General features: G+C 39.1%; 1 long non-coding RNA gene across 1 annotated transcript in view; it reads right to left on the reverse strand.

The window, feature by feature from the left end:
- LOC114668100 (uncharacterized) overlaps positions 1-20892 on the reverse strand; it is a 43384-nt gene that overhangs the window by 13840 nt on the left and 8652 nt on the right. The gene's annotated exons all lie outside the window — the stretch shown is intronic.

Genomic DNA, 20892 nt, shown 5'->3' on the forward strand with positions numbered 1-20892 from the left:
GGACACTCAGAGACAGACATCGCTCTTCCCTATGCCTTCCTAGAAGTCTACTTGATTACTCCCCACTTCTCCATTGTGCCCAACAGGGAATGATCCACCCTTGAAGGACCGTTCCTCTCACTTTCTTATTGGGGCCGCTGACCGTCTGCCTTCTCACCCCCATGCTGGCTCATAATCCCAATTCTTGACCTTTGGTTTTCTTGTCGATCTCCCTTTCTTCCCACTCACTCCCATAGGGGTGGCGTCTGATTTACAACCCATGGAGAGACAATGAGGAAACTGGAACCAATCGCACACTCACATGCAAGCACGACTAACCCCAGTGTCCCCATTAAACACCCCGGGGCTGCATGTACACCCACAGAGCCTGAGCTGGACTGTTTTTATTATAAAACCTCCTATGGCACAGACCCCTACCATGCTGAAGCACAGGACTGTAAAGCAGTAAGCCAAATGTATCCCAAGTTTGCCCTTTGTCACCAATCCTGGTCATAATTTTTAGGCACAGCTAAGGGACAAAGGGGGTACAGTTCGGTGACTCCAGGGTTGCAACTTTGCTTTTTGTAGATGATGTGGTCCTGGTGACTTCATCAGTTGACCACATGTGTGCCCTGGGGGAGGTTTGCATCCAAGTGTGAAGCAGTTGGGATGAGGATCAGCACCTCCAAATCTGGGGTCATGGTTCTCAGCTGGGAAAGGGTGGAGTTCTCTCTCCAGGTTTGGGAGAGGTGGGTATCTCCAGCAGAGGTTTTTAAGTATCTGAGGGTCTCTGCAGAAGTGAAGCATGTTGTACCAGTCAGTCATGGTAAAGAGAGAGCTGAGTTGGCAAAGTTCTTGATTTATGGGTTCATCTACATTCCTACCTTCACCTTAGGGTAGGAACCAAAAGAACTGATCATGGATACAAGCAGCAGAAATGAGTTTCCTTCACTGGGTGTCTGGGCCTAGCCTTACAGATAGGATGAAGAGCAAAGACATTCAGGAGGAACTCAAATTAGAGCTGCTGCTCCTCCGCATCGAAAGGAGCCAGTTAAGGGTTCAGGCACTTGATTAGGATGCATCTTGAACAGTTCCCTGAGACCACGGAGCAGACCAAGAACTCCATGGAGGGGTTGGAGGAGGTGATGGGAAAAGAAACATCTAAACATCTTTGATTAAACTACTGCCCTTGCTACCCAGACCGGAAAAGTGGTAGAAAATGGATGGATGGAGGGATAGACTGTAAAGATGCTTTTGGCTTGTCCTTGAACCCCAAACACCAATGTGGGAGTCTAAAATGGTTTAAAAAAGGCAAGAATGTGCAAGAAAACAGAAAATAATAAACACATCTGCCCTCTGGGCCTAGCTAAACACAGTAGTAATATTGGTCACTCTCTCACATGTCCCCCACCCCCTTCTAATCTTCTAATATTTTTTTCCTCTACTTCTTTCCTCTGGCAAGCTGAGCTACCAGCTGCCTCCCAACTTGGAGCCATCTTAACCAAAGGAATCAAGGCCCTTCCATAATGTACCCCAAAGCTCCTTCTGGATACCCCTTCATAAGAATTTCCGGGGTCCCAGTTAACATCATCAGTCTTTGGCGTCTCATGAGTAGAATTCCCCCTAGCTACAACAGGTGATCCTGCATATTAGTCTGACTGCAGAGGTATACTGCAGAGGATCAGGGTGGTTGTCCTCCCCAATACCCTTGTGAGAATCTATTGGTCAGAGGAACTAAGCAATAGGGCTTATGTTATTACCTCCAGTGACCTTGTATTGTGATGGTAGCATCTTCTAGCGGTTTCCCCAAATTACTTTCACGATAGTTAAAAAAAATGAAAAATAAAAAGCATAAAACAGAATGCAGAATGCCATGGAAGTACACAAATATGTCTTGTCATTTTCTAAGCCACTTAATCCAGACCAGGATCACTAGGGGTGTTGTAGCCTATCCCAGCTAGCATAGGGCACAAGACAAGAAGAAACCCTGGACAGGGTGCCAGTCCATCACAGGGAGGACACACACACAGCCACTAGCATCACCATGTCACCTAACTTGATTTCCTTGTGCTATGGTAGGTAACCACAAAGACACAAAGGGGGAACAAGCAAACTTCACGCAGAGAGGACCTAAGACTCAAACCTTGGTCTCCTTACTGCGAGAAAGCAGCGCTACCACTGTGCCACCATGCCGACCTCTTCTTCTTCTTCTTCTCCTCCTTTTGGCTGCTCCCATTAGGGGTTGCCACAACGGATCATCTTCTTCCATATCTTTGTCCTCTGCATGTTGTTCTGTTACACCCATTGCCTGCATGTCCTTTCTCACCACATCCATAAACCTTCTCTTAGGCCTTCCCCTTTTCTTCTTCCCCGGCAGCTCTAACCTTATTTATTGGCAAATTCAGCACTCCTGCATTGTCACATTAATACATGATAGTTCAGTAGGAAATGCTGTGGCCTCACAGTTTTCCTAACTGGGGTCTGATTCCCAGAGAAGCCACTTTCTATGTATAGTTTGCACATTGTCAACATGAGTCTGCTCTGAATATTCAATTTTCCTAATAAAGAAGTAGGTTTTGGGTCAACTGGCTTCTCCAAATTGGCCTGGCTTTCAGGGGTTGGTCCCTATTTTGTGCATGATGTTACCCAGATAGGAACTGGACTTACTGGATCAAAAAAATGGATGGGCCTGAGAATTTAATTTCTGTGTTGAAATTTCTACCATTGATTGTTTCAATTCAATTATATATGTTATTCCATATGCTCATTTTGGCTGGTGTCTACATACTGTATGTAAGATTTCATAGGATGGTAATGACCTAAGCTGCCCTGCCATTCCAAGAAACAATTTTCCAAATGAAGCCCGACGTTGAAGCAGGAAACTCTCCAGACGACATTCCATTACAGGCCTGTGATTCTGCTAATTACAGTGATATTTGTTTCACTCCACCTGCTAATGCCGGTGCCAACTCTGCTGAAGGAACACCTGTCTCATATTTGAAGAAAGTGTCTTCAAAGAGCAAGAAATGTGGGTCCCAAACAGCTGAACAGCCTTAACCTTAATGTTTCTTTCTTTTGTGGCAGACACCCCATGCCCTTACCTGGCCACATTTTTTATTTGTAGTCTCATATGACCAACATCCTTTTTTCAATAAATATATTTTTGGCCACCCTAATGCCACACAGTCCTCAGCACATTACAAAAACTTTGACTTGGGTGGGAAGGTGATCAGACAGAAATTACTTTAGTGACAGAATGGAATCGAACCAATGATCTTAAAGTGAAATGTAACATTCATTCAGGTTCATTTCTCATTTCAGAAAATCCTAACCACGGTGAAACCTTACATGTGAAGTACTGGAAATGTGCGTTTGTCTACTAGAGAATCAAATCTTTACTCTTTCTTAGAAAAGCCCAACACTTGATCCACTGAGCCAATATCACCAAGTCATTGAAAGAGCATTTCACCAAATTTGCTTATAAATGATGAAAAATTGGTAAACTTAAAAAAAAATTTGTGTACATTAGTCACGAACCTTCAACCATTTGATTGAGCATTCAGCACGCTAACCACTGGACCGATGCTGCTTATCTGTCATATTGAAGTAATTTGACAAAACTTCAATATCAGGTAATCAAAATTATTTTTTTTAATTAATTTGTCTACATTGGTCTTCAACTTTCGACCGTTTGATCGAAAGTCCAACACGCTAACCACTTAACTAACATCGCTCATATATATAACTCATATATACAGTATGTGTGATGGCTAAAAAAACTATGTATACTGTATGTGTAATAGCTAAAGGTATAATATAAGAAAATGAGAAATTTAAATTTGAAGTAATTAACGTATAGATCTCTGGGTCAAAACTGGTGAAATATTGCATTGTCACTGGAGATCAGCATGCATGCAGAGTTTAAAGGAAATCAGTTTAGTAAATTTGGGTAAAAAATTGATTGCAAAATTGGACCCAGACAAATAGAGAGGGCAAGTTGAATAAAACCATGTAATAATAATAATAAAAACAACAACAAAGTGCCTTACAATCTTTCATCCAATAAATAAATAATCCTTAATAAAAACAAGTCTTCTTCTTCTTCTTCTTCTTCTTCTTCTTCTTCTTTCAGCTAATCCCGTTAGGGGTTGCCACAGCGGATTATCTTTTTCCATTTCTTCCTGTCCTCTGCATCTTGCTCTGATAACCCATCAATTGCATGTCCATAAAGGAAAAAAATAAATCAATAGCCAATTCTAAATAAATCTAAACTGTTGGAATCAGAGGTTAAAACACAATCAGGATTGTCCATAAAACCTTTATGAGCCTCAGTGCCTCCTCCAAAAACTGACGTCTCCTCTGCTTACTCTTTAAGATCTTCTCAGAAAGATGAGACATCATTCAGCAAGTGCAATCAATCTTTTAGTTGGCTCACGTTCTCACCACCATTCCTCGACATTTACAAAGAATCCCTAAGTTCCCCCACTGCCATTCCTCTGCCTTCAGGGGAAGCCCTCTTGAAGCATTTGGTTGCTCCTTCTTCTAGAACGCTGCTGTATCCTCTCACTTCCCTACTACTTGCTTCCATTGCATTGCATCTGCCAGGTTTTTGTCAGGCTCCAGCTTTACCCGGAAGTGCTAGCAGGCAAGCCTTCTGACCACCGGGAGTACTTCCGGGGATAATATTAAAAGAACCGTCTGCCTCAAATCTAGGAGCCAGAGTCAGGAGGAAGGAGACAAAGCTGGGATAGGAAGACCAGACCATTTACAGAGCTTTGCTGTGTTCTTGCTATTTTCTGTATTGTGCTTGGTGGTGTGGGAAATGCTTATCTGAAGAGTTTCCCACAAAGAAAAACTCTGTGCTTTTATACTATCTGAGCTTGTCTGTGTTGGGTGCTTTGGTAGCTGGAGCGCCCCCTACAGTCCATAACATGTACAGTATATACATTTTTGTAGGATGCCAGTAAATAATATTTGATGGAAAGATAATTGATTTGTTTTTCAACATGCTATACTAAGCTCAGTGTCTCACTGCCTAATTGATTCCACTACTTTTCCAAGACGGCAATGGCGCTCATTATTGATTTTCTTTTCTCTGAGAGTTTTTTTTTTTTTTGCTTCTAAGGTAATTCTATTCTTCAAGTGAAGTCTGCCTCATAACTGGAGGATTTATTTCTATAGGAAAAGCTTTCCTCATAATGTATTTTTTACATTCAAAGAACCTGAACCTTAACAAGGTGGTAAACCAGATAAATTAATGGAATTGATTTGCTGCCTCTAGCTGTTCCTTTTCATAAGAGGATTGACCAAAAAATGTGCAGGAGATTCAAAAAGTATTCGGACCCTTTCATTCTCAGCACACTTTACTGTGTTGTAGATTTAACTTTAAATGGATTATTTTGTCATTTTTGCCCATCAATCTGCACTCAATAACCTGTAATGGCAAAATGAAAACCCATTTTCAACAAGGTTGGCAAATGTATTAAATATGAAAAACTGAAATCTCCCCTTTATATAAGTATTCAGACCAGGGCCGGATTTATATGAAAAGAGGCCCTAGGCTATTCCACTTATGAGGCCCTTTCACCTTCCATTTTTAAGTTTGTAAATTACATGAGAGATAATAAAATTTTGCTAACAATTTGAATGTAGGCCCCTCTTGATCTTGAGGCCCTAGGCTGAAGCCTTGTTAGCCTATAGGAAAATCCGGCCCTGATTCAGACCCTTTGCACTCCAAACTGTGCTCAAGCTCATCCTGTTTGCTTTAATTCTCCTTGAGATGTGTCTACAGTAGAACTTAGTTGTGACAAACTGTATTGAATGGGCAGTTTTAAAAGGCACGCACCTTTGTATAGAAGGTTCAACCATTCACACTGCATGTCAGGGCAAAAAACAAGTCATGAGGTCCAACAAACTCTCTGTAGATCTCCGTGATGAAATTGCCACAGATCAGGACAAGAATAATAAATCCATTTCTAAACCTTTGTGTATTCCCAGGAACACACTGGCACCAATAATTGTGAAATAGAAAAAGTGTGGAACCACCAGAACTCTTCATAGCATTCTCCATCTTGCCAAACTGAGTCAACAGGCAGGACCCATTGGTCAGGGAGGTGACCAAAAACCCACTGGTCACCTCCCTTGAGAAATCCTATGCTGAGATGGGGGAACCTGTGGGAAGAATGAACATCTTAGCAGGACTCCATTAATCAGTTGTTTATGGTAGAGTGGCCATACCAAAGCCATTACTGACTAAAAGACATGTAAAGTACTCCTCTGAGTCTGAGGTCCGAGGAGACAAAAACTGAACCCTTTGTATAGAACACCAAGCATTATGTCTAGTGAAGAGCAAGCACTGCTCAACACTTACCTAATACCATCCCTGTGGTGAAGCATGGTGGCAGCAGCACCATGGTATTCAATGCCGTTTAATCTCAGCCTTTGTTGTAAATTATGTACACAAGGAGGTACCCTAAAGTTCCCATAAATATTAAAAACTTTAACTTTATTCTGAAACTTACAGCTATTCCCTTTTATTCACCCATCAAAATACTTTTGTTGAGATGCAGTCCACTTGTCTCAGTGCTTGGCCCATTCCTGGTAATATTTCCTGTACTCATCTTTTGTTACCAGGTCTAGAATCTCCTGTGGTTTTATTTCTGGATTTCTTCCACTGTAGCAAATCTTCATCCTTTTAGTCTCAATTTTAATTTTGGAAACATGAAGAAGTCAAAGAGAATGAGATTTGGAAAATATGAGGAATGTGCAGAAACAACCATATTGTTTTTGCTCAAAGCTTCTTTGGCTGACACTGCGGTATGTGCAAGTGCATTGTTGTGGTGCAAAATCCAGTTCTGGGTGCATCATTTCTCCATTTTATTTTCCTGATGATTTCCCACAGTGTAATGTCACTGATTAACAGCCTGTTCACTGGGAACAAACTCTTTCGGAATATGTTCGCCAATGTTGAACAAAGCAGTTATCGTTGTCTGTTGAAAATCTTCCATGGTGGCTTGGAGAAAAGTTCGATCAACTCAGCGGACTGATTAACCAGAATGTAGGCATGTGATATTTAGCGGCATCTACCCTAGTTCTGTGTTGTTGACTGATTCCAGGAATATTTGACGTCTCCCTTGTTCATGTGTTATGTTTCGGCCAGAAATTCCCCCCGGCTGTGGTTCAGCTTCCTTTTTTATATATTTTTTTGTTCATTTTTGATTCTTTTGTTTCTTTTACTCTATTATTTTCATTTTTGATTCTATTATCAATTAACTACTTTCTATGGTTCTTCTGCTATGTTCCATGTGTCTTCGGGATGGATCTCCAAGAGACGGGGCTACCTGCCTATCATAGTCAAGGGGCTGCCCTCAGCCTTAAAAAGGCTGAGAAAACAAGCAGTCCCTTGCGGTTCATTTGAAAGCACTTGGTGGTTTTGGCAAGTTCTCCTGTGATATTATTTATTATTGATTTGTGGGATTTTGTGATCTATCTACTTGACTGTGCATTAGGATTGTGTTTGCTTTGGGGTTGCCTATTTCATGCATCCTCTGCTGTGTCTTTTGCACTCTCTGGAGCTTTTATTAAGAAGGTCATTTTTTCGTGCAATAAATATTTTTAGTTATAAAGAATCTTTGTCTGTCCTTTATGCATACAAGCTGAAGGTTGCTGGGTCATTCTCCTTGAGCCTTTGGGTTACTAGTTTTAGAACTTTATGCTACAGTTCCCTCTGAGTCCATGTTTTTACCGGCATGCTCATTTTATATAGTCTTGTTAGGACATATAATGTTGTTATTGACAGAGCAGCTCAATTACCCAAAAAGGGGAATAAGACCCCTGCTGAGTGGGTAGTGGTGGGTCAACAGTGCTGCATAATATTCATCCACTTTTGTGCCTTCGCATGTTTTCCTTCTCACATTTCACAAAGGGAGTTGGGGGTCCTCCCAAATCCACTCCCTATAAAACCCCCCACCCCCCTCCATTTGTGGAACATGAACAAACTTAAGAAGGGAACACTGAGTTGTAAATCCATAAACGTTGAGAAACACTGGACTAGAGCAAACCAGTGATTATCAGCATCATTTAAAAAATATGCTGTGGTCTGGGCATTATTGGTTACCACTGCTGCGTCACAAGACTATGAGTGTGGGGTTTAGTCATTGTTGTCATGGGTTTTTTCTTAAGGTACTGTGAAAAGGTAGGAATTAAATAGCCTTGAATTTAACATGGCAGTGGGCAAACGATGCATTAACATAAGATTATGATGAAAAGCAAACCCATCAAATCCAGGGTTGATAAACTGTAGGGTAACATAGCATAAAGACATAGCATAAAAGGTTAATAAATGTCAGACACCTGTTCAGGCATATCAGGAAACCAGATAAAGGTCAAGTGAACAACAGAGACAATGATGTAATACACAAAATGTACTGAAAGATGACTAAGAATCAGCAGATGTCCTGTAAACAACCAGATTGGACTGTTGTTATCTACACAAAAAATCCAAGGATGGTGGGTCACCCGAAAAGGTTTAAGCAGAACCAAAATATAATATAATAGGCTTTTATTTAATATAAGCCATTTGGGTGTAAACCAATCATCCAACCAGAGTAAATGTATGCATTGATTGACCCCGTTTTCTAAATTGAGTTACTTATAAAATACAGTAGACCTACACCTTTTATATTTGAACATTTTCATCACGCTGTAACGGTCTGCTGTGATGAATGCTCCCTCCTCAGCTTGATGCTGTAAATAAAATAAATGACGCAGATGGGCAAACTTTTATTCTTCCTGATTACTGACTCAAAGGTTTTATCAGATTTGTCCTGTTAGAGGATAAGTTTCTTTCTTTAATTAAGATGTCGATTTCTACCACAAAACGTACCCTACATCCCAAAGATGTGCAGGTTAGGATGATTAACAAATGTAAATTGAGCCCTGTGGGTGTCTGAGTGAGTCGGACACCCTATCTGTGCTACAGTAAGGGTTAGGATCTAGAACTGTACTGAGTAGGTTCATTAAAAACGGATGTATTCCAAATGTTTCCATAAGCACATATGAGTAAGAACAAGGGTCTTTGTGTGAGTGTCTTCTGAGTTGAGCTAACACTGAGCCCAGGGTTGATGATTAATGTGCACCCAATACTGCTAATACACATAATACACACTATATGGACAAAAGTATTGGGACACACCTCTTAATTATTGAATTCTGGTGTTTCACTCAGACCCATTGCCACAGGTGTATAAAATCGAGCATCTAGCAATGCAGTCTCCATTTACAAACATTTGTGATACAAAATGAGTCATTCAGAAGAGCTCAGTGACTTCAAGCATGGTAATATAGGATACCACCTTTGCAATAAGACGGTTCGTGAAATTTCATTCCTGCTGGATATTCCACGGTCAACTGTAAGTGGTATTATAGGAAAATGGAAGCGTTTAGGAACAACAGCAACTCAGTCATGAAGTGGAAGACCACATAAAGTCACAGAACGGGGTTGATGACTGCTAATGTACATGGTACATGGTAAAAGTTGCCAACGCTCTGCTGATTCCATTGCTGAAGAGTTCCAAGCTTCCACTGGCATTAATGTAAGCACAAAAACTGTGCGACAGGAGCTTCATGAAATGAGTTTCCATGGCCGAGCTGCTGCATGCAAGCCTCACATCACCAAGTCCAATGCCAAGCATCAGATGAAGTAGTGGAATTGTATTCTATGGAGTGACAAATCACGTTTCTCTGTTTGGAAGTTAAATGGTTGAGTCTGTGTTTGGAGGATGCCGGGAGAATGTTACCTGCCTGACCGCACTGTACAAACTATGAATTTAGTGGAGGAGGGATAATGGTGTTGGCTGTTTTTTAGGGTTTGGGCTAGGCCCCTTTCTTCCAGTGAAGGGCAATCTTAATGCTTCAACATACCAAGACATTTTGGACAACACTGTGCTTCCAACTTTGTGAAAACAGTTTGGGGCCCTTTACTCTTCCAGCATAACTGCGCCCCAGTGCAAAAAGCAAGACCCATAAAGACATTGTTGGATGAGTTTGGTGTGGAAAAACTTGTCTGGGCCACATAAAGCCCTGATCTCAACCCCACTGAACACCTTTGAGATGAACTGGAGTGGAGATTGCGAACCAGGCCTTCTCGTCCAACATCAGTGCCTGACCTCATAAATGCTCTACAGTATGAATGGGCCCAAATTCCCACAGAAACACTCCAAAATCTTGTGGAAAGCCTTCCAAGGAGAGGGGAAGCTGTTAGAGCTGCAAAGGGGGACCAGCTCCATATTAAAGTCTAGGTATTTAAATGCAATGTCATTGAAGTCCCTGTTGGTGTAATGGTCAGGCATCCCGATACTTTTGTCCATATAGTGTTCTACATGATAGATGGGAAAATGAGTGTCCCAGTCAGAAATATCACATGAACTCTCTTCAAAGTTGAAACTCTGAGTAGGACAATTCAGAAAAAACAAAGCTACCCAGATTCTCTGAAGAGTTGTGATGTAAAACTGACCTTTCACCTTAGGCAAGTGTATAAAAATAAGAAATATTACCTAGTCAGCCAGAATATGGCATTTGTTTTTGGTCAAATTACATTTGGAGTGACACGATACACCCCTAGTTTGCTCTTTACTTTCACAACAAAATACAGTTTATTTCTACTTGCTTTTTATTTTCAGAACAAGTGACAAATCAACCTTGCACACCTCGCAAAACTCTGACAGGACTCTCACGTAAACTCACTAACCTCAGGATGTGAAACATCACAAATTGGGGCTGACAATAGTCCAATTACAAGTAAAGGCAGCATTACATTCTCAGTTTCCCTAACACTTAATTAAATGGGTTAAATAAATGCAATGGCACATGAAAATACCTTCATTTTAATTTCTGTGGAGTTTACTGTTTGCAATTTGAAATATAATGTGACAGGCCATGTCAGGAGGCTTACTTTTAGTTAGGAAATAAAATTATTTGTAGTCATATTTATCTTTTATAAATAGTTTTGGAAACACTTACCTGTGAGGTGGTGTGGTGTAAGGTGCTGGTAAGAGACGCACAGGGTTGTGCATTCAGGCAGTTATGTAGGTTTGGCAGGCCTGCTGAGCTGCGTATGCACCTGAGGGTAAATGTGCCGATGTTCCAGTGTTGCTCCATGTGGATAAACAGCAGCAGTTTAGTTGCCAGCATAGGAAGAGCTGTAAGTGAATTAAGGGCCCAGAGGAAGCTTACCAGAGCAGAGTTGAGCAAAGTTAACTGGAGGAATCGTTTGTGTGTCTACCTGCACGCACATTCATATCCAGATGCAATGATGTAGGAAGTTCCTTCATTATTGAAGGATCAGGAGCATGGCAACGTGTGATCCTATTGGTAGGGACTGGTGAAACATGAGCTGGGATTGGCTGTAGGAATCCCGCGGACATAAAAAACGAGGCTGCGGTCACTAGAGGTTGTTCTGTTTTTTCCATCTTCTTGTTCTAGTGATCTGATTGCTCCATTGAAGAGAAGGCAGTGCAATGTCTGTACAAAATGGAGGGGCTGGTGTGGTGAGTTAGTCATTGACTTTTGGTATTGGGTGTAGTTATTTTTCTTTTTGAGAACTCTTTTTTTTTGGAAAAGTAAGAAGGAAAATAATTGGATTGTCTTCTTTTTGTCTCTATATATTTCTTGTGTTTTTTTGCATACAGTGATCCCTCACTATATCGCGCTCCGTCTTTCACGGCTTCACTCCATCGCGGATTTTAAATGTAAGCATATGTGAATATATATCGCGGATTTTTCACTGCTTCGCAGATGTCTGCGGTCTACAGTACGTGTGCTTCCTCAGTTGATTTGCCCATTTGAATTCAAACAAGGGATGCATTTGAATTCAAACAAGGGACGCTATTGGCAGATGGCTGAGAAGCTACCCAATCAGAGCACGCGGTTAAGCTCCTGGGTGCTGTGCTAACTCTCGAGCGTCTCGGGACCATTCTACGAATGGCAAAAGATCTCCAGACATCAGTTGAAGAATGGGACCCGCAAATGATTCGTTCTTTGCAATTTAAAAATGCTCTTGATGGCGCCACGGAAGTGTATAGGAACCTCTTTACACAAATGAAAAAGCAGCGCCAGCAACTGCCCATCACGATGTTCCTTACACACAAAACACCACCTAGTACGCCTTCAGTGGAAGAAGACAACGGTGGTGCTACACAGTCGCCTGAAGAGGCTCCTTTAGAACAGCTGTGACAGTGCAGTAAATGTCATCGTTATCTGACAAGTTGGTGAGTACCCAAAACTATTCTTCTACGTACTTAGTACATGTATGTACGTTTATTGTAATTGTGCACACATTTTATACAATTTTTTCCTTGCATTGTTGGTATTTATTGCCGGTGGCCTGTCTATCGTAATGGCTGTAACAAATGTGATATCGGAGACGCTCTACAGTATCTTTAAAATAACATTTTGGTTTTATGTACAGCATTTACATGTTATGGATTTTTCACGTATTTTTAAATTACCTACTCAATTACAATATGTTTAAAACTGTATTACGTATTAAATAAAACTCCTCAATGATATACGATACGTATGTTTGTGAGTAGTATATAAACTGTGTTTACATACATAATTTCAACGAATCTTACCTAATAACTAAAAGAATATAAAGGGTTTATGCTGTATAACTGTACGGGGAATATTTATAAACCATGTGGGAGAGTTTATAAGGACTTAAAATATATAAAAATAACCATATAAACATATGGTTTCTACTTCGCGGATTTTCTTATTTCGCGGGTGGCTCTGGAACGCAACCCCCGTGATGGATGAGGGATTACTGTATTTTGTTTATGTTGGTGTTATTGCACTTGGACTGCTTTTATTGAGAACTGATGGATGGATTAAAGAGTTTTAATATTTTTCCTATGTCCGTGTCTCTCTCTACCACCCAGGTTCAGTCCGTTCATGAACTACAAGATGCCCAGAGTGTAATCATGCAGGAGTTCACAGAGCACGGGGGTAACCACATACCACTCAGGATAAAAAGGCACAAACATATAATGATTCTTATTTAAGAATGTATTTTAAAATGTAAACTTCACTAAATCATGCATACAATTTAAAACAACATACAATATTTTACAGTTCTGTTAATCATATTTTGCATAGGACATTGTCACAATATATCATCTACCAAGTAAAAAATACATAATAAAAAGGTACAGCAGAGCAAAAGACCAGCATATGTACATTTATAAAGAATTTCTGTAATACTTCAATGTAGTGATTTGGTGACTGAAGAATATATTATTCACTGCAGCTTTGATGTGTTTATGGACAAGAATTAAAAAAAAATCAAACATAAAACACTGGCCTAGCATTAAGTAAAAAGTAAAATCATAAGCACCTGACAAAAGTGCCTATAAGAAAGAGATCAAATAAAAATTATACTTAAAAAAAAGAAATCACGGAAACATGCATTGGTCTTTTCCAAAGTATAAACCAAAAGAATGAAGGCTTTGTTCAGAAAAAAGAAAAATAGTACGCAACTCAAAATTTTGGTGCCCTTGATTTGTCTACTGACCGTTAAAAATAAAAAAGCTGAAAAAATCCCTGTTTAGTTGAAAAAATATACATATAAAAGATAAGCATTTAATGCCGGAAAAAAGCAATAGTCCAGCATCGTCAGAAAGCTATCATTCATCATCCACAAGATCATTATAAATTACCCTTTTTAAGGAGACACGCAAAATACAGACTCACAACTTTAACTCCAATAAACGTCCAGTAGGTTTAAAATGCAAATATACCTTCTTCTGTAAAGACGTATCACGGCCTGAATGGCCAGCTGAATTCATTGTGCAATGTTTGGATATTTGATTCCCCAAAATAACAGTAATAAGTGACTTTACATTAGGAATCCAACCCGCTATTCCTATTACAACTCCAAGAAGTGATAGAATGCAATCATTTTCTAATAGACTCTGTGTTAATAATGCAAAAAATATCCCATAAATGTATCTCTCTTATTGTTTAAAAGCAGAAATCTTGACATATATTTGGTTTTAATGACCAGTTAAAGTTACAGGAATGTGAGATATAAAAGTTGGCTGGTTGTCCCAGAGCATTGCTTGTTGTAGACAGGCATCCTTTAATTGGCCTCTTTAGATACACCCGTCCTATCTGCTGGCAGAAGCTTGTTTGTGACCTCTAAAGTGTTTGGTATGGTAGTTGTGAAAGTTCCCTGAAAGGAAAACACCTGAAAAGAAAGGTAAAAATGAAAAAACTGCTAGGGGCTTGGGGTGCAAGTGGAAAAGCCACCCCATCTACTTCTGTTGTTATGTCCCATCCAGGGGTGACATGTTTGGCTGTTTTTATGTTATGTCTGTCACGTCTGTCCTATTACTCAACTCTCCCTGAGTGAAACGGCAAACCAGATGTGAATGATAAAGATGCCATTGGTCTGCTTAGTGATGACGGAAAATATGAAAGTAGCCTCCATTTCAAAAGTTAACAAGGGGGCCCTTTTCCACAGTGTCAGTTCCGTCTAGCGTTGCAGGCCATAGACATAGACGTTTGTTAAATTATGGCTTTAAGTGTTTTGAGCGTTTTTAGTTTCCTCATCTTTACAGTTTGCTAGAAAGTGCCAAAAGCTGAAAGAAATTTCTCAGGAAAGGGAAATGAATTACTGACAGCTAGCAAGACATTATCTAATTTGAGGTGTTAGTATGTATTTCATTTATGGAGACACACGAAGAGCAGATTTGAAATGTTTGAATTTTCCTCATACTTTCTACTCTTCATTAGAACAGCCTTTATGAATTCAAGTGTAACAAAAAAAAAATCGTTAATGTGTTACAATGATCAAAGAGGTTTACAACAATTTTTTGTCTTTCAGAGTCACCACACACAGCAAGCAGGTCATTCGTATCAAGAAACTGTCAGCGGTCATTCAAACACAGCATATTTACATTTCTATACATGTGGTACATTTGAACAACAATCTCCTCCATTTCGTCTTCTTTTTTACTCTTTTTAAAACATAATGTACAATATATGAAGTTTTTTGCACCACTACCTTATTCCAATCAAATCAATAAAAAAGCAACCCGTCTGGTACAGAATTAAAGAGGCAGTACAATTACATCAAAAGTAAAAACCCGTAGAGTTAATGGCTTATGAATTCAAAGAGGAAGAACAAGCAAATGAAGGAATACAACAAGTTGCTCATGGAAAGCGTAATAACATGTGGACACTCTTGCGACTCATGGCTAGTAAATCTATCACAGTTAAAATACAGTACAAATAAAGGAGAACACGACATTGGTTTAAAGCAAGCAGCATTTCTCATTGCCTTACGTTTAGGGCATGGGCTGGCGTCATTCGCTTTACAAGGAACAGTAGACTCACGCTAGAGCTTTTGCATCACCTTCGTAACACGCAACTTCATTTTGTGACTCCTTTTACAGTAATATATAGCTCATCTGCAAACTTTAAGTATCAAAGCACCAGAAATGTATAATCTAGCCGAAAGAGAAGCACAATACATGTAGAATTCTGGTTATGTACAACAAATCAAAACAGCTCTGTCGGGAAGTAACAGCTGCATTTCTGCAGTGCGTATAAATGTATCATTTGTAAAAAATATGTCTATAAAACTATGAAATGGTGCCACATGTCTATACATCTAAAACACATTCTTATAAAGTACAAAAGGCAATATTCTTTTCTTTGTATAAGTGGTTTAGCATTAACAATAAATCAGGAGCAATGATAATGTATAATCTCAACATTTTGTGGCCTTAAAAATCTAACTTTTTAATGCATTGCCAAGCTTGTTAAATAATGAAACATACTGAATTTGTAAATCTGGTCACACAAGGAATAAAAACTGCAAATCTTGTGCAAAAATGGATGTGCGGAACAGAGTGGTGATTAAGGCAGTGTCGAGGGTGACCACACCCTCCCTTGTGTTTTCTCTGTAGTTTGTCGTCTTAAAAGCACAACTTTGTATGTTCAGTAGTGGGACATCTGGTCCCAATCTGGACTGCACGTGATAGGTCAAATAGGGGATGAAGAGAGTGGGCCGACATGGAATTCAGTTGTCCCAGTGCTTGAGCAGGAGAGCTGTATAGTCGCTTTACAAAAACACAATTTTTTGTCTTATTTTAATATTAAGAAAGAAATTGTGTAGAAACAAGATTAAAAAAATGGAGTGCGTACATTAAGAAGTATTACATTTGTACCGCACAGATAGAAATTGTGAATAAATCATTCCGATATAGTTTAGAAAGGCAACGTAATGGTCTGTTTAAGAACCACCTGTGCTCCACCAAACAACAAAAGGAAATATTTAGCTTTGACTACGTCAGGGGCCTCCAACTCCACTCCTGGTACGCTACTGTGGCAGCAGGTTTCCATTCTACTCCTTTTCTTAATTCTCAATTAACTCTTTTACCTTAATTTTAATTGGCCATATGCACACACTCTTCTGGACTCTGTGTCACTCAGCTGCTTCACTAATATTAAAACAGACTAGCTAGGGCAGTTTTCACCCGATCGCTTCATGATGCGCCGAGATTTACGATAAACATAATGCAAGTCGCATTATTCAAACATTGTGAAAAACATCAGGAGCTCAAAAGGAGAAGGGCTTCAAACTGTAGGTCTCAAGCTACATGCACAATTACGAAGGTAAAATCCAGACATATTAAAAACTTACATCTACTATGAACTTACATGGGACAAATATGTGATAGCAGTAGGCTTCGTTAAAAAATCTGAATTTCAATATTTAGTCTTTAAACTTTATTCAGGGACCGGTGAATATGTATGTAAGCTTAATGTATAATAACATGAGTCTGGTGGACATGTTACTCTGTAAAAAAGCGAAAGTCTAATTCTGAGCCAGCAAAACGGTGCCTCATTGTAAGGGTATACTGAGCTGGAAGGTCTCAAACCCCCCACCCCCAACCTCTTGAAAGTGGAACGGTGAAATTGCTCCACCCTAACAATGCAGGAACCGCTCCCCTCTTCAACAGTCACCACCCTGTCTCAGAACCTGGGTTATGAATACCCTCTTTTTTAAAATGCCAACTACAAACTCGGGTATGGGGACTAACTATGACTAACTGCTTTGAAAGGAAACGTATGAAAAGTAAGTACCTTGTTTTACTTACTTGAATCTCGACATAAAGGTACATGGCAATGTTCAGCTGTAGAGCTATCTGTACGCTGAGACTTAAACTTCTTTTTCTGGGACATACTCACCACTAAACAAAAATCAATACTGCAGTATGAACAAGGAAAGTGACTGGGCGGGCTGAGATTTCACCGGAAGTATATCAGCACTACCGTGTGCATATAGCCTATTGAATTGCTATTTAAGACTCAGACCCCTCAATTGTTCCTTTTTTCCTTAAATAGCAGCCAAACAATAATGTGATACAAAATGAGCCAACATATAACCAGCTAACCTGTGTCCATCATACAATACCTGAAAATAAAGAAAGCTGAAGGCCTCAGTAATGTTGATCTGTTCAGGTCCACAAAACATTTGGACTTTGCTCTTAGAAAAAAGAAAATCAAACAGTTTTGGTGAACAGGTGAAGGGCTCTGATGATTGTAATTTTCCCTCGGACCAGTGGTTGGCCTTTTCCTCTCCTCCAGCCTCAGTATGGAAGATTGACACATGCTCCGCCTCTGACTTCACTTCCCTTATACATCCTCCTGGACCTGCCTCTTCCTGCCTGGATCTCATGTAAGCCCCTCCTACACCACATCACCTCAGTCTCATCTTGGACTCCTGTCTGCAAAGACACTTTGCAGTTAAATTCGAACTTTTGTTTTCTTGAAAATATACAGGGATGATGTTCTTGTATTTCTTACAACATATACTGTATATGAGTGTGTATGTGTGTGTATACTATATATTATACATAAATATATGTATATGCTTTTTTTCCTTAGTGCTGGCAATGATTACATTTTTTAATTGAGATCAATTAAAAAATTAAATCCAATTAGCCTTTGTTAACCGAGATGGTTTTGATTCTTAGTGATTTCCAGTATCCCTCTTTGAATGTCGCTGCCTTACAACATCTTAGCAACTCAAATGCAGTCCATTTGTCAAGAGCTGTAGTTAATGCTTTATATTTTTTTTCATTTGTAAACATGGATCCAGTTGTTCATTCATGGATTGTAGTCTGGCATGGATTTTGCAGATTCATTTTTAACAGTGGCATGTTTTGCTCTTAATAGAAAAGGCAAAGTCATTTTACTTCTATTTGAATTTAAAAGCACCACGTTTTTGTCCTTTAAGCCACGTGAGAGAATTTAAAATTTAAAGCAGCCATGTCTGCAGATTATCGTATTGGCTCAGATCAGGTATGCGATACCACTATGAGACGAGAGAGGGAGCTGTTACTAATAATCTCATCTCTTCCCTCCACAGCGCTGAGAAGATGTCCCTTGAGGCCATATGACTCCGCCATCATCCCTCCAAGATGCCCACCCCTTCTGGTCCAAACCATATAAAGACAGTGATTCCCAGAACGTGGCATCTCAGTCTCGACCTGAACCTACTGCAGGACAGAGCTTCACAGACAAACCCTTAGTAGAGAGCCATCGGAGGGTACAATTTATGTGTTTATTTTGAAGCCAAGAGCCATTGTTTTGGTGTTGTTGTTGATTTATTGTTAAATAGTGGGACCAGGTTGACCTCCCCAGTTTTCTTTGGCCTTTGTCTGTCCCTCATACATACATACATAAATATATAAATATACATAAATATATATATAAGAGAGTATGTAGACATTATAGTCATAAATTATCACCAATGGCCCCACTCCCCTTTGTGTCTTTTCTAACTAGTTCCCAGTAACAAAGCCACAAGGAACACTCCTATGACTAAATACTGTACATATAAAAAGATGATTCCAAGTTTTCTGTGTGTGTGTGAGTGGGCACCATGATGGTCTGCAATAGTGTCCAGCATCATTTCCTGTGCCCTGTGGTGCAAGGCCAGCACAGTACATGGAAAAGATATTTCAGACTGAAGAATAGAAAAATGCACAAATAAATCCATTATTGAACTTCTTATCAACACAAAAATCTTAATATGAAGTACATTTAACAGCCATGCTAGTAACACTTTATCCTCAATTATCATTAGCAGTTATTTCCTCACGAGACCAGTTCAAGTATTCCTACATTATTAAACCCTGAAGTCTTTCTCTTTTGCCCACAGAAGAATGGGAATTTGTTTTTTTTTCCCCTCAAAACTAGTAGCCATATTCTTTGAGGTTTGGTATATTTCTAGAATAGCATTTTGAAAGTTACAGTAAGTGACTTCCATAATAAGTTAAAGGTGGCTGGATGAAGCCTGCCAAAGGTTGTACAAGAAATGATGCTACTAACATGTGCTCTTTATTTTACACAACCCTATCCTCATCGTGTTATTCAGAGTTTTCTTTTAAATTTTATGTATTAAACTACTGTAAAGTGTGTTATATTAACTACAAACAAAATTTCAGGATGAATGGAATCAAATGGCTTCCATTAACACGCCGGTGCGGCTAATTCAAGTTCTTGTTCAATTTCAAGCAAATATAGTCTGCTCTATTAATAGCAGGCTTGAGTAAGCATAATAAACATGCATGCATGTACGCCTTTAAAAATCAAGAATACAGAACACTCATTCATTCAGTTCTGGTTCGAGGGGAACGCAGAACATCAAAGATGTAATTCTTGGATGAAACATGGCAAAGGAGAGAGGAACTTATTTTAAAATTATAGAGCAACCTCTATTAATAAATATTAAGAATAAGAAAAACTAATCCTGTCTCAGCGAAGCAAGAACTGAGGAATGGCAAAGGCTTAAATATACAGTTAAATGGGAAGGTCACCCCTTTTGACTTGTGGGCTTAGTATAAGACTTTCTAGGTGTTGTATTTTTATATTTATTATTTGGATTTTTAATACATTCCATTCTTGATCCCAAAATGGCCTACACTACATTAAAAATGGTACCAGTTAACCATGTTCTAAATCCTGATTTGAATATTAACATTATTTATCTAAAGAAATCTTTTTGAGAAGTCAATTATTCAGTATCATTTTTGATAGTTTTTTTTTTTGTTATACTGTAATGAAGTTCTGCATTTAATTTTTGTGACCTTTTGTTTCACCCATTTAAGGTGTTAAATCATACAGAATATGTATTATAATAAATCGTCTCATTTCAACATTTATTGAATGCTGTTGAAATAATTTTGCCTTGTTTTTGGTTAAACAGTTGCAATGTCATTTGTTGCTATCTTGTCTAGGAAATAAACTGGAAGTCTGCTGTTGGGAGACGATGGGATAAAGGTCGGCGCATAGTAAAACTTTAGCAGGGTAAAAGTGTTGTTTTTGATCTCCTAGTTACAAATTAATAGGCAAGTTTCTTCGACTTGGCTTTTTGGTTCACATTTAAATTTTGACTACAGATCGTTTGACTTTTCTGTTTCTATCTTTGCCTTGACACTCATCTCTTCTCCTGATTCTTATTTCTACCCACTGCTAAATTTTCCCATTTTACTAGTACATCTTTCATGCTTACACAAGGTGGGGTGCACATTTGACTCTTGATCCCTAAAACAGGAAATAAGATACAGATCACTAAATAGTAACATAATAAGTTTCGTCATCCAGATAACAAACCACCATTGTAATTTTTACTATTATATGGCTTTTTCCTATGTTTCAGGAAGTGAATGTACAGAAAAAAATTATTAAATTATTAACTACTAATATATTCTGTATATATAAAAGGTCTGACCATCTGTTATGTCATTACTCACTAACTCCTGAGGCTAGAATCTTAATCTTGGTCATAATCAAAAGTTTATGGCTTGTTACATTCCAGATATTTAAAAGAAAATTAGC

This window comes from Erpetoichthys calabaricus, chromosome 17 (genome assembly GCF_900747795.2).
Source record: "Erpetoichthys calabaricus chromosome 17, fErpCal1.3, whole genome shotgun sequence".
NCBI classification, from domain to species: Eukaryota; Metazoa; Chordata; class Cladistia; order Polypteriformes; family Polypteridae; genus Erpetoichthys; species Erpetoichthys calabaricus.